The 19233-nt window shown below is 52.7% G+C and overlaps 1 non-coding gene across 1 annotated transcript; it reads left to right on the top strand.

Annotated features, from left to right (window-relative positions):
* Positions 1–1338: 1338 nt before the first annotated feature.
* Positions 1339–1412, top strand: TRNAN-GUU (transfer RNA asparagine (anticodon GUU)). Its single transcript has one exon. It is a non-coding gene; the product is annotated as a tRNA-Asn (tRNA).
* The last annotated feature ends 17821 nt before the right edge of the window (positions 1413–19233 follow it).

Below are 19233 nucleotides of genomic sequence, written 5' to 3'. Positions count from 1 at the left end.
TGAGAGTGGAGCACGACTGTCTCCGTGGCGCAATTGGCTAGCACAATCGGCTGGTAACCGAAAAATTGGAGTTTCGAGCCCTCCCGAGAGTGGTGTGTTGCTTTTTTCTTTGCGCTGATAGGTTTGAAGATATGTTCTGATGGTGGTGAGAGTGGAGCAGGACTGTCTCCGTGGCGCAATTGGCTAGCGCGATCGGTTGTTAACCGAAAGGTTGGAGGTTTGAGCCCAGCCGGGGACGGTGTGTCGCTTTTTTTTCTTTTCGCTGATAGCTTTCAAGATATGTTCTGATGGTGTTGAGAGTGGAGCACGACTGTCTCCGTCGCACAATTAGCTAACGCGATCTGCTGTTGACCGAAAGGTTGGAGGTTCGAGCCCACCCGGTGGTGGTGCGGCACTTCTTTTTCTTTGGGCTGATAGCTCTGAAGGAATGTTCTTACGGTGGTAAGAGTGGAGCACGACTGTCTCCGTGGCGCAATTTGCTAGCGCGATCGGCTGTTAACCGAAAGGTTGGTGGTTCGAGCCCTCCCGGGAGTGGTGTGTTGCTTTTTTCTTTGCGCTGATAGCTTTGGAGACATGTTCTGACGGTGGTAAGATTGGAGCACGACTGTCTCCGGGGCGCAATTGGCTAGCGCGATCGGCCGTTAACCGAAAGGTTGGAGGTTCGAGCCCACCCGGTGGAGGTGTGGGCTTTCTTTTCTATGGGCTGATTGCTTTTAAGATATGCTCTGATGGTGGTGAGAGGGGAGCAGGACTGTCTCCGTGGCGATATTGGCCAGCGCGATCGGCTGTTAACCGAAAGGTTTGAGGTTCGAGCCCACTCGGTGGTGGTGCGGCACTTGTTTTTTGGGCCGATAGCTTTGAAGATATGTTCTGATGGTGGTGAGAGTATAGCAGGACTGTGTCCGTGGCGCAATTTGCTAGCGCGATCGGCTGTTAACCGAAAGGTTGGAGGTTCGAGCCCTATCGGGAGTGGTGTGTTGCTTTTTTTTCTTTGGGCTGATAGCTCTGAAGAAATGTTCTGACGGTGGTGAGAGTGGAGCACGACTGTCTTCGTGGCGCAATTGGCTAGCGCGATCGGCTGTTAACCGAAAGGTTGGAGGTTCGAGCTCACCCGGTGGTGGTGGGGCGCTTTTTTTTCTTTGGGCTGATAGCTCTGAAGAAATGTTCTGACGGTGGTGAGAGTGGAGCACGACTGTCTCCGTGGCGCAATTGGCTAGCACATTCGGCTGGTAACCGAAAAACTGGAGTTTTGAGCCCTCCCGGGAGTGGTGTGTTGCTTTTTTTTGCGCTGATAGCTTTGAAGATATGTTCTGATGAAGGTGAGAGTGGAGCAGGACTGTCTCCGTGGCGCAATTGGTTAGCGCGATCGGTTGTTAACCGAAAGGTTGGAGGTTCGAGCCCACCCGGGGACGGTGTGTCCCTTTTTTTCTTTTCGCTGATAGCTTTCAAGATATGTTCTGATGGTGTTGAGAGTGGAGCACGACTGTCTTCGTCGCGCAATTAGCTAACGCTATCTGCTGTTGACCGAAAGGTTGGAGGTTCGAGCCCACCCGGTGGTGGTGCGGCACTTCTTTTTCTTTGCGCTGATAGCTTTGGATAAATGTTCTGACGGTGGTGAGATTGGAGCACGACTATCTCTGTGGCGCAATTGGCTAGCACGTTCGGCTGTCAACCGAAAAATTGGAGTTTCGAGCCCACCCGGTGGTGGTGGGGCGCTTTTTTTCTTTGCGTTGATAGCTTTACAGAAAGGTTCTGACGGTGGTGAGACTCGAGCACGACAATCTCCGTGGCGCAATTGGCTAGCACGTTCGGCCGTTAACCGAAAGGTTGGAGGTTCGAGCCCACCCGGTGGTGGTGTGGGCTTTTTTTTCTATGGGCTGATTGCTTTGAATATATGTTCTGATGGTGGTGAGAGGGGAGCAGGACTGTCTCCGTGGCGCAATTGGCTAGCGCAATCGGCTGTTAACCGAAAGGTTTGAGGCTCGAGCCCACCCGTTGGTGGTGCGGCGCTTTTTTTTCTTTGGGCTGAGAGCTCTGAAGAAATGTTCTGACGGTGGTGAGAGTGAAGCACGACTGTCTCCGTGGCGCAATTGGCTAGCGCGATCGGCTGTTCACCGAAAGTTTGGAGGTCCGAGCCCACCCGGTGGTGGTGGGGCGCTTTTTTTTTCTTTGGGCTGATAGCTCTGAAGAAATGTTCTGACGGTGGTGAGAGTGGAGCACGACTGTCTCCGTGGCGCAATTGGCTAGCACGTTTGGCTGTTAACCGAAAAATTGGAGTTTCGAGCTCACTAGGTGGTGGTGCGGCACCTTTTTTTCTTTGCACTGATAGCTTTGGAGAAATGTTCTCGCGGTGGTGAGATTGGAGCACGACTGTCTCCTTGGCGCAATTGGTTAGCACATTCGGCTGTTAACCGAAAATTGGAGTTTCGAGCCCTCCCGGGAGTGGTGTGTCGCGTTTTTCTTTGCGCTGATAGCTTTGAAAGTATGCTCTGATGGTGATGAGACTGGAGCACCACTGTCTCAGCGGCGCAATTGGCTAGCGCGATCTGCTGTTGACCGAAAGGTTGGAGGTTCGAGCCCACCCGGTGGTGGTGCGGCGCTTTATTTTCTTTGAGCTGATAGCTCTGAAGAAATGTTCTGACGGTGGTGAGCGTGAAGCACGACTGTCTCCGTGCGCAATTAACTAGCGCAAGCGGCTGTTAACCGAAAGGTTGGAGGTTCGAGCCCACCCGGTGGTGGTGCGGCGCTTTTTTTTCTTTGCGCTGATAGCTCTGAAGAAACGTTCTGACGGTGGTGAGAGTGAAGCACGACTGTCTCCGTGGCGCAATTGGCTAGCGCGATCGGCTGTTTACCGAAAAATTGGAGTTTCGAGCCCACTAGGTGGTGGTGCGGCGCTTTTTTTTCTTTGCACTGATAGCTTTGGAGAAATGTTCTCGCGGTGGTGAGATTAGAGCACGACTGTCTCCTTGGCGCAATTGGTTAGCACATTCGGCTGTTAACCGAAAATTGGAGTTTCGAGCCCTCCCGGGAGTGGTGTGTCGCGTTTTTCTTTGCGCTGATAGCTTTAAAATCATGCTCTGATGGTGGTGAGACTGGAGCACCACTGTCTCTGTGGCGCAATTGGCTAGCGCGATCTACTGTTGACCGAAAGGTTGGAGGTTCTCGCCCACCCGGTGGTGGTGCGGCGCTTCTTTTTCTTTGGGCTGATAGCTCTGAAGAAATGTTCTGACGGTGGTGAGAGTGGAGCACGACTGTCTCCGTGGCGCAATTGGCTAGCGCGTTCGGCAGTTAACCGAAAAGTTGGAGGTTCGAGCACACCTGGTGGTGGTGCGGCACGTTTTTTTGGGCCGATAGCTTTAAAGACATATTCTGATGGTGGTGAGAGTATAGCAGGACTGTCTCCGTGGCGCAATTTGCTAGCGCGATCGGCTGTTAACCGAAAGGTTGGAGGTTCGAACCCTCTCGGGAGTGGTGTGTTGCTTTTTTTTTTCTTTGGGCTGATAGCACTGAAGAAATGTTCTGACGGTGGTGAGAGTGGAGCACGACTGTCTTCGTGGCGCAATTGGCTAGCGCGATGGGCTGTTAACCGAAAGGTTTGAGGTTCGAGCCCACCTGGTGGTGGTGCGGCGCTTTTTTTTCTTTGGGCTGATAGCTCTGAAGAAATGTTCTGACGGTGGTGAGAGTGGAGCACGACTGTCTCCGTGGCGCAATTGGCTAGCACAATCGGCTGGTAACCGAAAGGTTGGTGGTTCGAGCCCTCCCGGGAGTGGTGTGTTGCTTTTTTCTTTGCGCTGATAGCTTTGGAGACATGTTCTGACGGTGGTAAGATTGGAGCACGACTGTCTCCGGGGCGCAATTGGCTAGCGCGATCGGCCGTTAACCGAAAGATTGGAGGTTCGAGCCCACCCGGTGGTGGTGTGGGGTTTTTTTTCTATGGGCTGATTGCTTTGAAGATATGCTCTGATGGTGGTGAGAGGGGAGCAGGACTGTCTCCGTGGCGATATTGGCCAGCGCGATCGGCTGTTAACCGAAAGGTTTGAGGTTCGAGCCCACCCGGTGGTGGTGCGGCACTTGTTTTTTGGGCCGATAGCTTTGAAGATATGTTCTGATGGTGGTGAGAGTATAGCAGGACTGTCTCCGTGGCGCAATTGGCCAACGCGATCGGCTGCTAACTAAAAGGTTGGAGTTTCCAGCCCACCCGCGGACGGTGTGTCGCTTTTTTTTCTTTGCGCTGATAGCTTTGAAGGTATGTTCTGATGGTGGTGAGAGTGGAGCACGACTGTCTCCATGGCGCAATTGGCTAGCGCGATCGGCTGTTAATCGAAAGGTTGGAGGTTCGAGCCCACCCGGGGATAGTGCGGCGCACTTTTTTCTTTGGGCTGATAGCTTTGAAGATATGTTTTGATGGTGGTGAGTGTGGAGCAGGACTGTCTTTGTGGCGCAATTGGCTAGCGCGATTGGCTGTTAACCGAAAGGTTAGAGGTTTGAGCCCACCCGGGGACGGTGTGTCGCTTTTTTTTCTTTTCGCTGATAGCTTTGAAGATATGTTCTGATGGTGTTGAGAGTGGAGCACGACTGTCTCTGTCGCGCAATTGGCTAACGCGATCTGCTGTTGACCGAAAGGTTGGAGGTTCGAGCCCACCCGGTGGTGGTGCGGCGCTTCTTTTTCTTTGGGCTGATAGCTCTGAAGAAATGTTCTGACGGTGGTAAGAGTGGAGCACGACTGTCTCCGTGGCGCAATTTGCTAGCGCGATCGGCTGTTAACCGAAAGGTTGGTGGTTCGAGCCCTCCCGGGAGTGGTGTGTTGCTTTTTTCTTTGCGCTGATAGCTTTGGAGACATGTTCTGACGGTGGTGATATTGGAGCACTACTGTCTCCGTGGCGCAATTGGCTAGCGCGATCGGCTGTCAACTGAAAGGTTGGAGGTTCGAGCCCTCCCGGGAGTGGTGTGTTGCTTTTTTTTCTTTGGGCTGATAGCTTTGAAGATATGTTTTGATGGTGGTGAGAGTGGAGCAGGACTGTCTTTGTGGCGCAATTGGCTAGCGCGATTGGCTGTTAACCGAAAGGTTAGAGGTTTGAGCCCACTCGGGGACGGTGTGTCGCTTTTTTTTCTTTTCGCTGATAGCTTTGAAGATATGTTCTGATGGTGTTGAGAGTGGAGCACGACTGTCTCTGTCGCGCAATCAGCTAGCGCGATCGGCTGTTCACCAAAAGGTTGGAGGTTCGAGCCCACCCGGTGGTGTTGGGGCGCTTTTTTTTCTTTGGGCTGATAACTCTGTAGAAATGTTCTGACGGTGGTGAGAGTGGAACACGACTGTCTCCGTGGCGCAATTGGCTAGCACATTTGGCTGTTAACCGAAAAATTGGAGTTTCGAGCCCACCCGGTGGTGGTGCGGCGCTTTTTTTTCTTTGCACTGATAGCTTTGGAGAAATGTTCTCGCGGTGGTGAGATTGGAGCACGACTGTCTCCTTGGCGCAATTGGCTAGCACATTCGGCTCTTAACCAAAAAATTGGAGTTTCGAGCCCTCCCGGGAGTGGTGTGTCGCGTTTTTCTTTGCGCTGATAGCTTTGAAAATATGTTCTGATGGTGGTGAGACTGAAGCACGACTGTCTCCATGGCGCAATTGGCTAGCGCGATCTGCTGTTGACCGAAAGGTTGGAGTTTCGAGGCCTCCCGGGAGTGGTGTGTTGCTTTTTTCTTTGCGCTGATAGCTTTGAAGATATGTTCTGATGGTGGTGAGAGTGGAACACAACTGTCTTTGTGGCGCAATTGGCTAGCGCGATCGGCTGTTAACCGAAAGGTTGGAGGTTCGAGCCCACCCGGTGGTGGTGTGGGCTTTTTTTTCTATGGGCTGATTGCTTTGAAGATATGCTCTGATGGTGGTGAGAGGGGAGCAGGACTGTCTCCGTGGCGATATGGGCCAGCGCGATTGGCTGTTAACCGAAAGGTTTGAGGTTCGAGCCCACCCGGTGGTGGTGCGGCGCTTTTTTTCTTTGGGCTGATAGCTTTGAAGATATGTTCTGATGATGGTGAGAGTGGAGCACGACTGTCTCCGTGGCCCAATTAGCTAGCGCTATCCGCTGTTAACCTAAAGGTTGGAGGTTCGAGCCCACCCGGTGGTGGTGCGGCGCTCTATTTTCTTTGGGCTGATAGCTCTGAAGAAATGTTCTGACGGTGGTGAGCGTGGAGCAAGACTGTCTCCATGGCGCAATTGGCTAGCGCGATCGGCTGTTAACCGAAAGGTTGGAGGTTCGAGCCCACCCGGTGGTGGTGGGGCGCTTTTTTTTCTTTGGGCTGATAGCTCCGAAGAAATGTTCTGACGGTGGTGAGAGTGGAGCACGACTGTCTCCGTGGCGCATTTGGCTAGCGCGTTCGGCAGTTAGCCGAGAAGTTGGAGGTTCGAGCCCACCTGGTGGTGGTGCGGCACTTGTTTCTTTGGGCTGATAGCTCTGAAGAAATGTTCTGACGGTGGTGAGAGTGGATTAAGACTGTCTCCGTGGCGCAATTGGCTAGCGCGATCGGCTGTTAACCGAAAGGTTGGAGGTTCGAGCCCACCCGGTGGTGGTGCGGCGCTTCTTTTTCTTTGGGCTGATAGCTCTGAAGAAATGTTCTGACGGTGGTAAGAGTGGAGCACGACTGTCTCCGTGGCGCAATTTGCTAGCGCGATCGGCTGTTAACCGAAAGGTTGGTGGTTCGAGCCCTCCCGGGAGTGGTGTGTTGCTTTTTTCTTTGCGCTGATAGCTTTGGAGACATGTTCTGACGGTGGTGATATTGGAGCACTACTGTCTCCGTGGCGCAATTGGCTAGCGCGATCGGCTGTTAACTGAAAGGTTGGAGGTTCGAGCCCTTCCGGGAGTGGTGTGTTGCTTTTTTTTCTTTAGGCTTATAGCTTTGGAGATATGTTCTGATGGTGGTGAGAGTGGAGCAGGACTGTCTCCGTGGCGAAATTGGCTAGAGCGATCGGCTGTTAACCGAAAGGTTGGAGGTTCGAGCCCACCCGGTGGTGGTGCGGCGCTTTTTTTCTTTGGGCTGATAGCTTTGAAGATATGTTCTGATGATGGTGAGAGTGGAGCACGACTGTCTCCGTGGCCCAATTGGCTAGCGCTATCCGCTGTTAACCTAAAGGTTGGAGGTTCGAGCCCACCCGGTGGTGGTGCGGCGCTCTATTTTCTTTGGGCTGGTAGCTCTGAAGATATGTTCTGATGGTGGTGAGAGTATAGCAGGACTGTCTCCGTGGCGCAATTTGCTAGCGCGATCGGCTGTTAACCGAAAGGTTGGAGGTTCGAGCCCTCTCGGGAGTGGTGTGTTGCTTTTTTTTCTTTGGGCTGATAGCTCTGAAGAAATGGTCTGACGGTGGTGAGAGTGGAGCACGACTGTCTTCGTGGCGCAACTGGCTAGCGCGATCGGCTGTTAACCGAAAGGTTGGAGGTTCGAGCCCACCCGGTGGTGGTGGGGCGCTTTTTTCTTTGGGCTGATAGCTCTGAAGAAATGTTCTGACGGTGGTGAGAGTGGAGGACGACTGTCTCCGTGGCGCAATTGTCTAGCACGTTCGGCTGGTAACCAAAAAATTGGAGTTTCGAGCCCTCCCGGGAGTGGTGTGTTGCTTTTTTCTTTGCGCTGATAGCTTTGAAGATTTGTTCTGATGGTGCTGAGAGTGGAGCACAACTGTCGTCGTGGCGCAATTGGCTAGCGCGATCGGCTGTTAACTGAAAGGTTGGAGGTTCGAGCCCTCCCGGGAGTGGTGTGTTGCTTTTTTTTCTTTAGGCTGATAGCTTTGAAGATATGTTCTGATGGTGGCGAGAGTGGAGCAGGACTGTCTCCGTGGTGCAATTGGCTAGAGCGATCGGCTGTTAACCGAAAGGTTGGAGGTTCGAGCCCACCCGGTGGTGGTGCGGCGCTTTTTTTTCTTTGGGCTGATAGCTTTGAAGATATGTTCTGATGGTGGTGAGAGTGGAGCAGGACTGTCTCCGTGGCGCAATTGGCCATTGCGATCGGCTGCTAACTAAAAGGTTGGAGTTTCCAGCCCACCCGCGGACGTAGTGTCGCTTTTTTTTCTTTGCGCTGATAGCTTTGAAGGTATGTTCTGATGGTGGTGAGAGTGGAGCACGACTGTCTCCATGGCGCAATTGGCTAGCGCGATCGGCTGTTAATCGAAAGGTTGGAGGTTCGAGCCCACCCGGGGATGGTGCGGCGCTCTTTTTTCTTTGGGCTGATAGCTTTGAAGATATGTTTTGATGGTGGTGAGAGTGGAGCAGGACTGTTTTTGTGGCGCAATTGGCTAGCGCGATTGGCTGTTAACCGAAAGGTTAGAGGTTTGAGCCCACCCGATGACGGTGTGTCGCTTTTTTTTTCTTTTCGCTGATAGCTTTGAAGATATGTTCTGATGGTGTTGAGAGTGGAGCACGACTGTCTCTGTCGCGCGATTGGCTAGCGCGATCGGCTGTTCACCGTAAGGTTGGAGGTTCGAGCCCACCCGGTGGTGTTGGGGCGCTTTTTTTTTTTGGGCAGATAACTCTGTAGAAATGTTCTGACGGTGGTGAGAGTGGAACACGACTGTCTCCGTGGCGCAATTGGCTAGCACATTTGGCTGTTAACCGAAAAATTGGAGTTTCGAGCCCACCCGGTGGTGGTGCGGCGCTTTTTTTTCTTTGCACTGATAGCTTTGGAGAAATGTTCTCGCGGTGGTGAGATTGGAGCACGACTGTCTCCTTGGCGCAATTGGCTAGCACGTTCGGCTGGTAACCGAAAAATTGGAGTTTCGAGGCCTCCCGGGAGTGGTGTGTTGCTTTTTTCTTTGCGCTGATAGCTTTGAAGATATGTTCTGATGGTGGTGAGAGTGGAACACAACTGTCTTTGTGGCGCAATTGGCTAGCGCGATCGGCTGTTAACCGAAAGGTTGGAGGTTCGAGCCAACCCGGTGGTGGTGTGGGCTTTTTTTTCTATGGGCTGATTGCTTTGAAGATATGTTCTGATGGTGGCGAGAGTGGAGCAGGACTGTCTCCGTGGTGCAATTGGCTAGAGCGATCGGCTGTTAACCGAAAGGTTGGAGGTTCGAGCCCACCCGGTGGTGGTGCGGCGCTTTTTTTTCTTTGGGCTGATAGCTTTGAAGATATGTTCTGATGGTGGTGAGAGTGGAGCAGGACTGTCTCCGTGGCGCAATTGGCCATTGCGATCGGCTGCTAACTAAAAGGTTGGAGTTTGCAGCCCACCCGCGGACGTAGTGTCGCTTTTTTTTCTTTGCGCTGATAGCTTTGAAGGTATGTTCTGATGGTGGTGAGAGTGGAGCACGACTGTCTCCATGGCGCAATTGGCTAGCGCGATCGGCTGTTAATCGAAAGGTTGGAGGTTCGAGCCCACCCGGGGATGGTGCGGCGCTCTTTTTTCTTTGGGCTGATAGCTTTGAAGATATGTTTTGATGGTGGTGAGAGTGGAGCAGGACTGTCTTTGTGGCGCAATTGGCTAGCGCGATTGGCTGTTAACCGAAAGGTTAGAGGTTTGAGCCCACCCGGGGACGGTGTGTCGCTTTTTTTTCTTTTCGCTGATAGCTTTGAAGATATGTTCTGATGGTGTTGAGAGTGGAGCACGACTGTCTCTGTCGCGCGATTGGCTAGCGCGATCGGCTGTTCACCGTAAGGTTGGAGGTTCGAGCCCACCCGGTGGTGTTGGGGCGCTTTTTTTTCTTTGGGCTGATAACTCTGTAGAAATGTTCTGACGGTGGTGAGAGTGGAACACGACTGTCTCCGTGGCGCAATTGGCTAGCACATTTGGCTGTTAACCGAAAAATTGGAGTTTCGAGCCCACCCGGTGGTGGTGCGGCGCTTTTTTTTCTTTGCACTGATAGCTTTGGAGAAATGTTCTCGCGGTGGTGAGATTGGAGCACGACTGTCTCCTTGGCGCAATTGGCTAGCACGTTCGGCTGGTAACCGAAAAATTGGAGTTTCGAGGCCTCCCGGGAGTGGTTTGTTGCTTTTTTCTTTGCGCTGATAGCTTTGAAGATATGTTCTGATGGTGGTGAGAGTGGAACACAACTGTCTTTGTGGCGCAATTGGCTAGCGCGATCGGCTGTTAACCGAAAGGTTGGAGGTTCGAGCCCACCCGGTGGTGGTGCGGCGCTTTTTTTCTTTGGGCTGATAGCTTTGAAGATATGTTCTGATGATGGTGAGAGTGGAGCACGACTGTCTCCGTGGCCCAATTGGCTAGCGCTATCCGCTGTTAACCTAAAGGTTGGAGGTTCGAGCCCACCCGGTGGTGGTGCGGCGCTCTATTTTCTTTGGGCTGATAGCTCTGAAGAAATGTTCTGACGGTGGTGAGCGTGGAGCAAGACTGTCTCCGTGGCGCAATTGGCTAGCGCGATCGGCTGTTAACCGAAAGGTTGGAGGTTCGAGCCCACCCGGTGGTGGTGGGGCGCTTTTTTTTCTTTGGGCTGATAGCTCTGAAGAAATGTTCTGACGGTGGTGAGAGTGGAGCACGACTGTCTCCGTGGCGCATTTGGCTAGCGCGTTCGGCAGTTAACCGAAAAGTTGGAGGTTCGAGCCCACCTGGTGGTGGTGCGGCACTTGTTTTTTGGGCTGATAGCTCTGAAGAAATGTTCCGACGGTGGTGAGAGTGGAGGACGACTGTCTCCGTGGCGCAATTGTCTAGCACGTTCGGCTGGTAACCGAAAAATTGGAGTTTTCAGCCCTCCCGGGAGTGGTGTGCTGCTTTTTTCTTTGCGCTGATAGCTTTGAAGATATGTTCTGATGTTGGTGAGAGTGGAGCACAACTGTCGTCGTGGCGCAATTGGCTAGCGCGATCGGCTGTTAACTGAAAGGTTTTAGGTTCGAGCCCACCCGGTGGTGGTGCGGCGCTTTTTTTCTTTGGGCTGATAGCTTTGAAGATATGTTCTGATGATGGTGAGAGTGGAGCACGACTGTCTCCGTGGCCCAATTTGCTAGCGCTATCCGCTGTTAACCTAAAGGTTGGAGGTTCGAGCCCACCCGGTGGTGGTGCGGCGCTCTATTTTCTTTGGGCTGATAGCTCTGAAGATATGTTCTGATGGTGGTGAGAGTATAGCAGGACTCTCTCCGTGGCGCAATTTGCTAGCGCGATCGGCTGTAAACCGAAAGGTTGGAGGTTCGAGCCCTCTCGGGAGTGGTGTGTTGCTTTTTTTTCTTTGGGCTGATAGCTCTGAAGAAATGGTCTGAAGGTGGTGAGAGTGGAGCACGACTGTCTTCGTGGCACAATTGGCTAGCGCGATCGGCTGTTAACCGAAAGGTTGGAGGTTCGAGCCCACCCGGTGGTGGTGGGGCGCTTTTTTTCTTTGGGCTGATAGCTCTGAAGAAATGTTCTGACGGTGGTGAGAGTGGAGGACGACTGTCTCCGTGGCGCAATTGTCTAGCACGTTCGGCTGGTAACCGAAAAATTGGAGTTTCGAGCCCTCCCGGGAGTGGTGTGTTGCTTTTTTCTTTGCGCTGATAGCTTTGAAGATATGTTCTGATGGTGGTGAGAGTGGAGCACAACTGTCGTCGTGGCGCAATTGGCTAGCGCGATCGGCTGTTAACTGAAAGGTTGGAGGTTCGAGCCCTCCCGGGAGTGGTGTGTTGCTTTTTTTTCTTTAGGCTGATAGCTTTGAAGATATGTTCTGATGGTGGCGAGAGTGGAGCAGGACTGTCTCCGTGGTGCAATTGGCTCGAGCGATCGGCTGTTAACCGAAAGGTTGGAGGTTCGAGCAGACCCGGTGGTGGTGCGGCGCTTTTTTTCTTTGGGCTGATAGCTTTGAAGATATGTTCTGACGGTGGTGAGAGTGGAACACGACTGTCTCCGTGGCGCAATTGGCTAGCACATTTGGCTGTTAACCGAAAAATTGGAGTTTCGAGCCCACCCGGTGGTGGTGCGGCGCTTTTTTTTCTTTGCACTGATAGCTTTGGAGAAATGTTCTCGCGGTGGTGAGATTGGAGCACGACTGTCTCCTTGGCGCAATTGGCTAGCACGTTCGGCTGGTAACCGAAAAATTGGAGTTTCGAGGCCTCCCGGGAGTGGTTTGTTGCTTTTTTCTTTGCGCTGATAGCTTTGAAGATATGTTCTGATGGTGGTGAGAGTGGAACACAACTGTCTTTGTGGCGCAATTGGCTAGCGCGATCGGCTGTTAACCGAAAGGTTGGAGGTTGGAGCCAACCCGGTGGTGGTGTGGGCTTTTTTTTCTATGGGCTGATTGCTTTGAAGATATGCTCTGATGGTGGTGAGAGGGGAGCAGGACTGTCTCCGTGGCGATATTGGCCAGCACGATCGGCTGTTAACTGAAAGGTTTGAGGTTCGAGCCCACCCGGTGGTGGTGCGGCGCTTTTTTTCTTTGGGCTGATAGCTTTGAAGATATGTTCTGATGATGGTGAGAGTGGAGCACGACTGTCTCCGTGGCCCAATTGGCTAGCGCTATCCGCTGTTAACCTAAAGGGTGGAGGTTCGAGCCCACCTGGTGGTGGTGCGGCGCTCTATTTTCTTTGGGCTGATAGCTCTGAAGAAATGTTCTGACGGTGGTGAGAGTGGAGCAAGACTGTCTCCGTGGCGCAATTGGCTAGCGCGATCGGCTGTTAACCGAAAGGTTGGAGGTTCGAGCCCACCCGGTGGTGGTGGGGCGCTTTTTTTCTTTGCACTGATAGCTTTGGAGAAATGTTCTCGCGGTGGTGAGATTGCAGCACGACTGTCTCCTTGGCGCAATTGGCTAGCACGTTCGGCTGGTAACCGAAAAATTGGAGTTTCGAGGCCTCCCGGGAGTGGTTTGTTGCTTTTTTCTTTGCGCTGATAGCTTTGGAGAAATGTTCTGACGGTGGTTAGAGTGGAGGACGACTGTCTCCGTGGCGCAATTGTCTAGCACGTTTGGCTGGTAACCGAAAAATTGGAGTTTCGAGCCCTCCCGGGAGTGGTTTGTTGCTTTTTTCTTTGCGCTGATAGCTTTGAAGATATGTTCTGATGGTGGTGAGAGTGGAGCACAACTGCCGTCGTGGCTCAATTGGCTAGCGCGATCGGCTGTTAAGTGAAAGGTTTGAGGTTCGAGCCCACCCGGTGGTGGTGCGGCGCTCTATTTTCTTTGGGCTGGTAGCTCTGAAGATATGTTCTGATGGTGGTGAGAGTATAGCAGGACTGTCTCCGTGGCGCAATTTGCTAGCGCGATCGGCTGTTAACCGAAAGGTTGGAGGTTCGAGCCCTCTCGGGAATGGTGTGTTGCTTTTTTTTCTTTGGGCTGATAGCTCTGAAGAAATGGTCTGACAGTGGTGAGAGTGGAGCACGACTGTCTCCGTGGCGCAATTGGCTAGCACATTTGGCTGTTAACCGAAAAATTGGAGTTTCGAGCCCACCCGGTGGTGGTGCGGCGCTTTTTTTTCTTTGCACTGATAGCTTTGGAGAAATGTTCTCGCGGTGGTGAGATTGGAGCACGACTGTCTCCTTGGCGCAATTGGCTAGCACGTTCGGCTGGTAACCGAAAAATTGGAGTTTCGAGGCCTCCCGGGAGTGGTTTGTTGCTTTTTTCTTTGCGCTGATAGCTTTGAAGGTATGTTCTGATGGTGGTGAGAGTGGAACACAACTGTCTTTGTGGCGCAATTGGCTAGCGCGATCGGCTGTTAACCGAAAGGTTGGAGGTTCGAGCCCACCCGGTGGTGGTGCGGCGCTTTTTTTCTTTGGGCTGATAGCTTTGAAGATATGTTCTGATGATGGTGAGAGTGGAGCACGACTGTCTCCGTGGCCCAATTGGCTAGCGCTATCCGCTGTTAACCTAAAGGTTGGAGGTTCGAGCCCACCCGGTGGTGGTGCGGCGCTCTATTTTCTTTGGGCTGATAGCTCTGAAGAAATGTTCTGACGGTGGTGAGCGTGGAGCAAGACTGTCTCCGTGGCGCAATTGGCTAGCGCGATCGGCTGTTAACCGAAAGGTTGGAGGTTCGAGCCCACCCGGTGGTGGTGGGGCGCTTTTTTTTCTTTGGGCTGATAGCTCTGAAGAAATGTTCTGACGGTGGTGAGAGTGGAGCACGACTGTCTCCGTGGCGCATTTGGCTAGCGCGTTCGGCAGTTAACCGAAAAGTTGGAGGTTCGAGCCCACCTGGTGGTGGTGCGGCACTTGTTTTTTGGGCTGATAGCTCTGAAGAAATGTTCCGACGGTGGTGAGAGTGGAGGACGACTGTCTCCGTGGCGCAATTGTCTAGCACGTTCGGCTGGTAACCGAAAAATTGGAGTTTTCAGCCCTCCCGGGAGTGGTGTGCTGCTTTTTTCTTTGCGCTGATAGCTTTGAAGATATGTTCTGATGTTGGTGAGAGTGGAGCACAACTGTCGTCGTGGCGCAATTGGCTAGCGCGATCGGCTGTTAACTGAAAGGTTTTAGGTTCGAGCCCACCCGGTGGTGGTGCGGCGCTTTTTTTCTTTGGGCTGATAGCTTTGAAGATATGTTCTGATGATGGTGAGAGTGGAGCACGACTGTCTCCGTGGCCCAATTTGCTAGCGCTATCCGCTGTTAACCTAAAGGTTGGAGGTTCGAGCCCACCCGGTGGTGGTGCGGCGCTCTATTTTCTTTGGGCTGATAGCTCTGAAGATATGTTCTGATGGTGGTGAGAGTATAGCAGGACTCTCTCCGTGGCGCAATTTGCTAGCGCGATCGGCTGTTAACCGAAAGGTTGGAGGTTCGAGCCCTCTCGGGAGTGGTGTGTTGCTTTTTTTTCTTTGGGCTGATAGCTCTGAAGAAATGGTCTGAAGGTGGTGAGAGTGGAGCACGACTGTCTTCGTGGCACAATTGGCTAGCGCGATCGGCTGTTAACCGAAAGGTTGGAGGTTCGAGCCCACCCGGTGGTGGTGGGGCGCTTTTTTTCTTTGGGCTGACAGCTCTGAAGAAATGTTCTGACGGTGGTGAGAGTGGAGGACGACTGTCTCCGTGGCGCAATTGTCTAGCACGTTCGGCTGGTAACCGAAAAATTGGAGTTTCGAGCCCTCCCGGGAGTGGTGTGTTGCTTTTTTCTTTGCGCTGATAGCTTTGAAGATATGTTCTGATGGTGGTGAGAGTGGAGCACAACTGTCGTCGTGGCGCAATTGGCTAGCGCGATCGGCTGTTAACTGAAAGGTTGGAGGTTCGAGCCCTCCCGGGAGTGGTGTGTTGCTTTTTTTTCTTTAGGCTGATAGCTTTGAAGATATGTTCTGATGGTGGCGAGAGTGGAGCAGGACTGTCTCCGTGGTGCAATTGGCTCGAGCGATCGGCTGTTAACCGAAAGGTTGGAGGTTCGAGCAGACCCGGTGGTGGTGCGGCGCTTTTTTTCTTTGGGCTGATAGCTTTGAAGATATGTTCTGACGGTGGTGAGAGTGGAACACGACTGTCTCCGTGGCGCAATTGGCTAGCACATTTGGCTGTTAACCGAAAAATTGGAGTTTCGAGCCCACCCGGTGGTGGTGCGGCGCTTTTTTTTCTTTGCACTGATAGCTTTGGAGAAATGTTCTCGCGGTGGTGAGATTGGAGCACGACTGTCTCCTTGGCGCAATTGGCTAGCACGTTCGGCTGGTAACCGAAAAATTGGAGTTTCGAGGCCTCCCGGGAGTGGTTTGTTGCTTTTTTCTTTGCGCTGATAGCTTTGAAGATATGTTCTGATGGTGGTGAGAGTGGAACACAACTGTCTTTGTGGCGCAATTGGCTAGCGCGATCGGCTGTTAACCGAAAGGTTGGAGGTTGGAGCCAACCCGGTGGTGGTGTGGGCTTTTTTTTCTATGGGCTGATTGCTTTGAAGATATGCTCTGATGGTGGTGAGAGGGGAGCAGGACTGTCTCCGTGGCGATATTGGCCAGCACGATCGGCTGTTAACTGAAAGGTTTGAGGTTCGAGCCCACCCGGTGGTGGTGCGGCGCTTTTTTTCTTTGGGCTGATAGCTTTGAAGATATGTTCTGATGATGGTGAGAGTGGAGCACGACTGTCTCCGTGGCCCAATTGGCTAGCGCTATCCGCTGTTAACCTAAAGGGTGGAGGTTCGAGCCCACCTGGTGGTGGTGCGGCGCTCTATTTTCTTTGGGCTGATAGCTCTGAAGAAATGTTCTGACGGTGGTGAGAGTGGAGCAAGACTGTCTCCGTGGCGCAATTGGCTAGCGCGATCGGCTGTTAACCGAAAGGTTGGAGGTTCGAGCCCACCCGGTGGTGGTGGGGCGCTTTTTTTCTTTGCACTGATAGCTTTGGAGAAATGTTCTCGCGGTGGTGAGATTGCAGCACGACTGTCTCCTTGGCGCAATTGGCTAGCACGTTCGGCTGGTAACCGAAAAATTGGAGTTTCGAGGCCTCCCGGGAGTGGTTTGTTGCTTTTTTCTTTGCGCTGATAGCTTTGGAGAAATGTTCTGACGGTGGTGAGAGTGGAGGACGACTGTCTCCGTGGCGCAATTGTCTAGCACGTTTGGCTGGTAACCGAAAAATTGGAGTTTCGAGCCCTCCCGGGAGTGGTTTGTTGCTTTTTTCTTTGCGCTGATAGCTTTGAAGATATGTTCTGATGGTGGTGAGAGTGGAGCACAACTGCCGTCGTGGCTCAATTGGCTAGCGCGATCGGCTGTTAACTGAAAGGTTTGAGGTTCGAGCCCACCCGGTGGTGGTGCGGCGCTCTATTTTCTTTGGGCTGGTAGCTCTGAAGATACGTTCTGATGGTGGTGAGAGTATAGCAGGACTGTCTCCGTGGCGCAATTTGCTAGCGCGATCGGCTGTTAACCGAAAGGTTGGAGGTTCGAGCCCTCTCGGGAATGGTGTGTTGCTTTTTTTTCTTTGGGCTGATAGCTCTGAAGAAATGGTCTGACGGTGGTGAGAGTGGAGCACGACTGTCTTCGTGGCGCAACTGGCTAGCGCGATCGGCTGTTTACCGAAAGGTTGGAGGTTCGAGCCCACCCGGTGGTGGTGGGGCGCTTTTTTTCTTTGGGCTGATAGCTCTGAAGAAATGTTCTGACGGTGGTGAGAGTGGAGGACGACTGTCTCCGTGGCGCAATTGTCTAGCACGTTCGGCTGGTAACCAAAAAATTGGAGTTTCGAGCCCTCCCGGGAGTGGTGTGTTGCTTTTTTCTTTGCGCTGATAGCTTTGAAGATTTGTTCTGATGGTGCTGAGAGTGGAGCACAACTGTCGTCGTGGCGCAATTGGCTAGCGCGATCGGCTGTTAACTGAAAGGTTGGAGGTTCGAGCCCTCCCGGGAGTGGTGTGTTGCTTTTTTTTCTTTAGGCTGATAGCTTTGAAGATATGTTCTGATGGTGGCGAGAGTGGAGCAGGACTGTCTCCGTGGTGCAATTGGCTAGAGCGATCGGCTGTTAACCGAAAGGTTTGAGGTTCGAGCCCACCCGGTGGTGGTGCGGCGCTTTTTTTTCTTTGGGCTGATAGCTTTGAAGATATGTTCTGATGGTGGTGAGAGTGGAGCAGGACTGTCTCCGTGGCGCAATTGGCCATTGCGATCGGCTGCTAACTAAAAGGTTGGAGTTTCCAGCCCACCCGCGGACGGTGTGTCGCTTTTTTTTCTTTGCGCTGATAGCTTTGAAGGTATGTTCTGATGGTGGTGAGAGTGGAGCACGACTGTCTCCATGGCGCAATTGGCTAGCGCGATCGGCTGTTAATCGAAAGGTTGGAGGTTCGAGCCCACCCGGGGATGGTGCGGCGCTTTTTTTCTTTGGGCTGATAGCTTTGAAGATATGTTCTGATGATGGTGAGAGTGGAGCACGACTGTCTCCGTGGCCCAATTGGCTAGCGCTATCCGCTGTTAACCTAAAGGTTGGAGGTTCGAGCCCACCCGGTGGTGGTGCGGCGCTCTATTTTCTTTGGGCTGATAGCTCTGAAGAAATGTTCTGACGGTGGTGAGCGTGGAGCAAGACTGTCTCCGTGGCGCAATTGGCTAGCGCGATCGGCTGTTAACCGAAAGGTTGGAGGTTCGAGCCCACCCGGTGGTGGTGGGGCGCTTTTTTTTCTTTGGGCTGATAGCTCTGAAGAAATGTTCTGACGGTGGTGAGAGTGGAGCACGACTGTCTCCGTGGCGCATTTGGCTAGCGCGTTCGGCAGTTAACCGAAAAGTTGGAGGTTCGAGCCCACCTGGTGGTGGTGCGGCACTTGTTTTTTGGGCTGATAGCTCTGAAGAAATGTTCCGACGGTGGTGAGAGTGGAGGACGACTGTCTCCGTGGCGCAATTGTCTAGCACGTTCGGCTGGTAACCGAAAAATTGGAGTTTTCAGCCCTCCCGGGAGTGGTGTGCTGCTTTTTTCTTTGCGCTGATAGCTTTGAAGATATGTTCTGATGTTGGTGAGAGTGGAGCACAACTGTCGTCGTGGCGCAATTGGCTAGCGCGATCGGCTGTTAACTGAAAGGTTTTAGGTTCGAGCCCACCCGGTGGTGGTGCGGCGCTTTTTTTCTTTGGGCTGATAGCTTTGAAGATATGTTCTGATGATGGTGAGAGTGGAGCACGACTGTCTCCGTGGCCCAATTTGCTAGCGCTATCCGCTGTTAACCTAAAGGTTGGAGGTTCGAGCCCACCCGGTGGTGGTGCGGCGCTCTATTTTCTTTGGGCTGATAGCTCTGAAGATATGTTCTGATGGTGGTGAGAGTATAGCAGGACTCTCTCCGTGGCGCAATTTGCTAGCGCGATCGGCAGTTAACCGAAAGGTTGGAGGTTCGAGCCCTCTCGGGAGTGGTGTGTTGCTTTTTTTTCTTTGGGCTGATAGCTCTGAAGAAATGGTCTGAAGGTGGTGAGAGTGGAGCACGACTGTCTTCGTGGCACAATTGGCTAGCGCGATCGGCTGTTAACCGAAAGGTTGGAGGTTAGAGCCCACCCGGTGGTGGTGGGGCGCTTTTTTTCTTTGGGCTGATAGCTCTGAAGAAATGTTCTGACGGTGGTGAGAGTGGAGGACGACTGTCTCCGTGGCGCAATTGTCTAGCACGTTCGGCTGGTAACCGAAAAATTGGAGTTTCGAGCCCTCCCGGGAGTGGTGTGTTGCTTTTTTCGTTGCGCTGATAGCTTTGAAGATATGTTCTGATGGTGGTGAGAGTGGAGCACAACTGTCGTCGTGGCGCAATTGGCTAGCGCGATCGGCTGTTAACTGAAAGGTTGGAGGTTCGAGCCCTCCCGGGAGTGGTGTGTTGCTTTTTTTTCTTTAGGCTGATAGCTTTGAAGATATGTTCTGATGGTGGCGAGAGTGGAGCAGGACTGTCTCCGTGGTGCAATTGGCTCGAGCGATCGGCTGTTAACCGAAAGGTTGGAGGTTCGAGCCCACCCGGTGGTGGTGCGGC

This window comes from Rhipicephalus microplus, unplaced genomic scaffold (genome assembly GCF_043290135.1).
Source record: "Rhipicephalus microplus isolate Deutch F79 unplaced genomic scaffold, USDA_Rmic scaffold_59, whole genome shotgun sequence".
Lineage (NCBI taxonomy): Eukaryota > Metazoa > Arthropoda > Arachnida > Ixodida > Ixodidae > Rhipicephalus > Rhipicephalus microplus.
The sequence above is the reverse complement of the archived record's forward strand: the minus strand, read 5'-3'. Positions and strand labels throughout refer to the sequence as shown.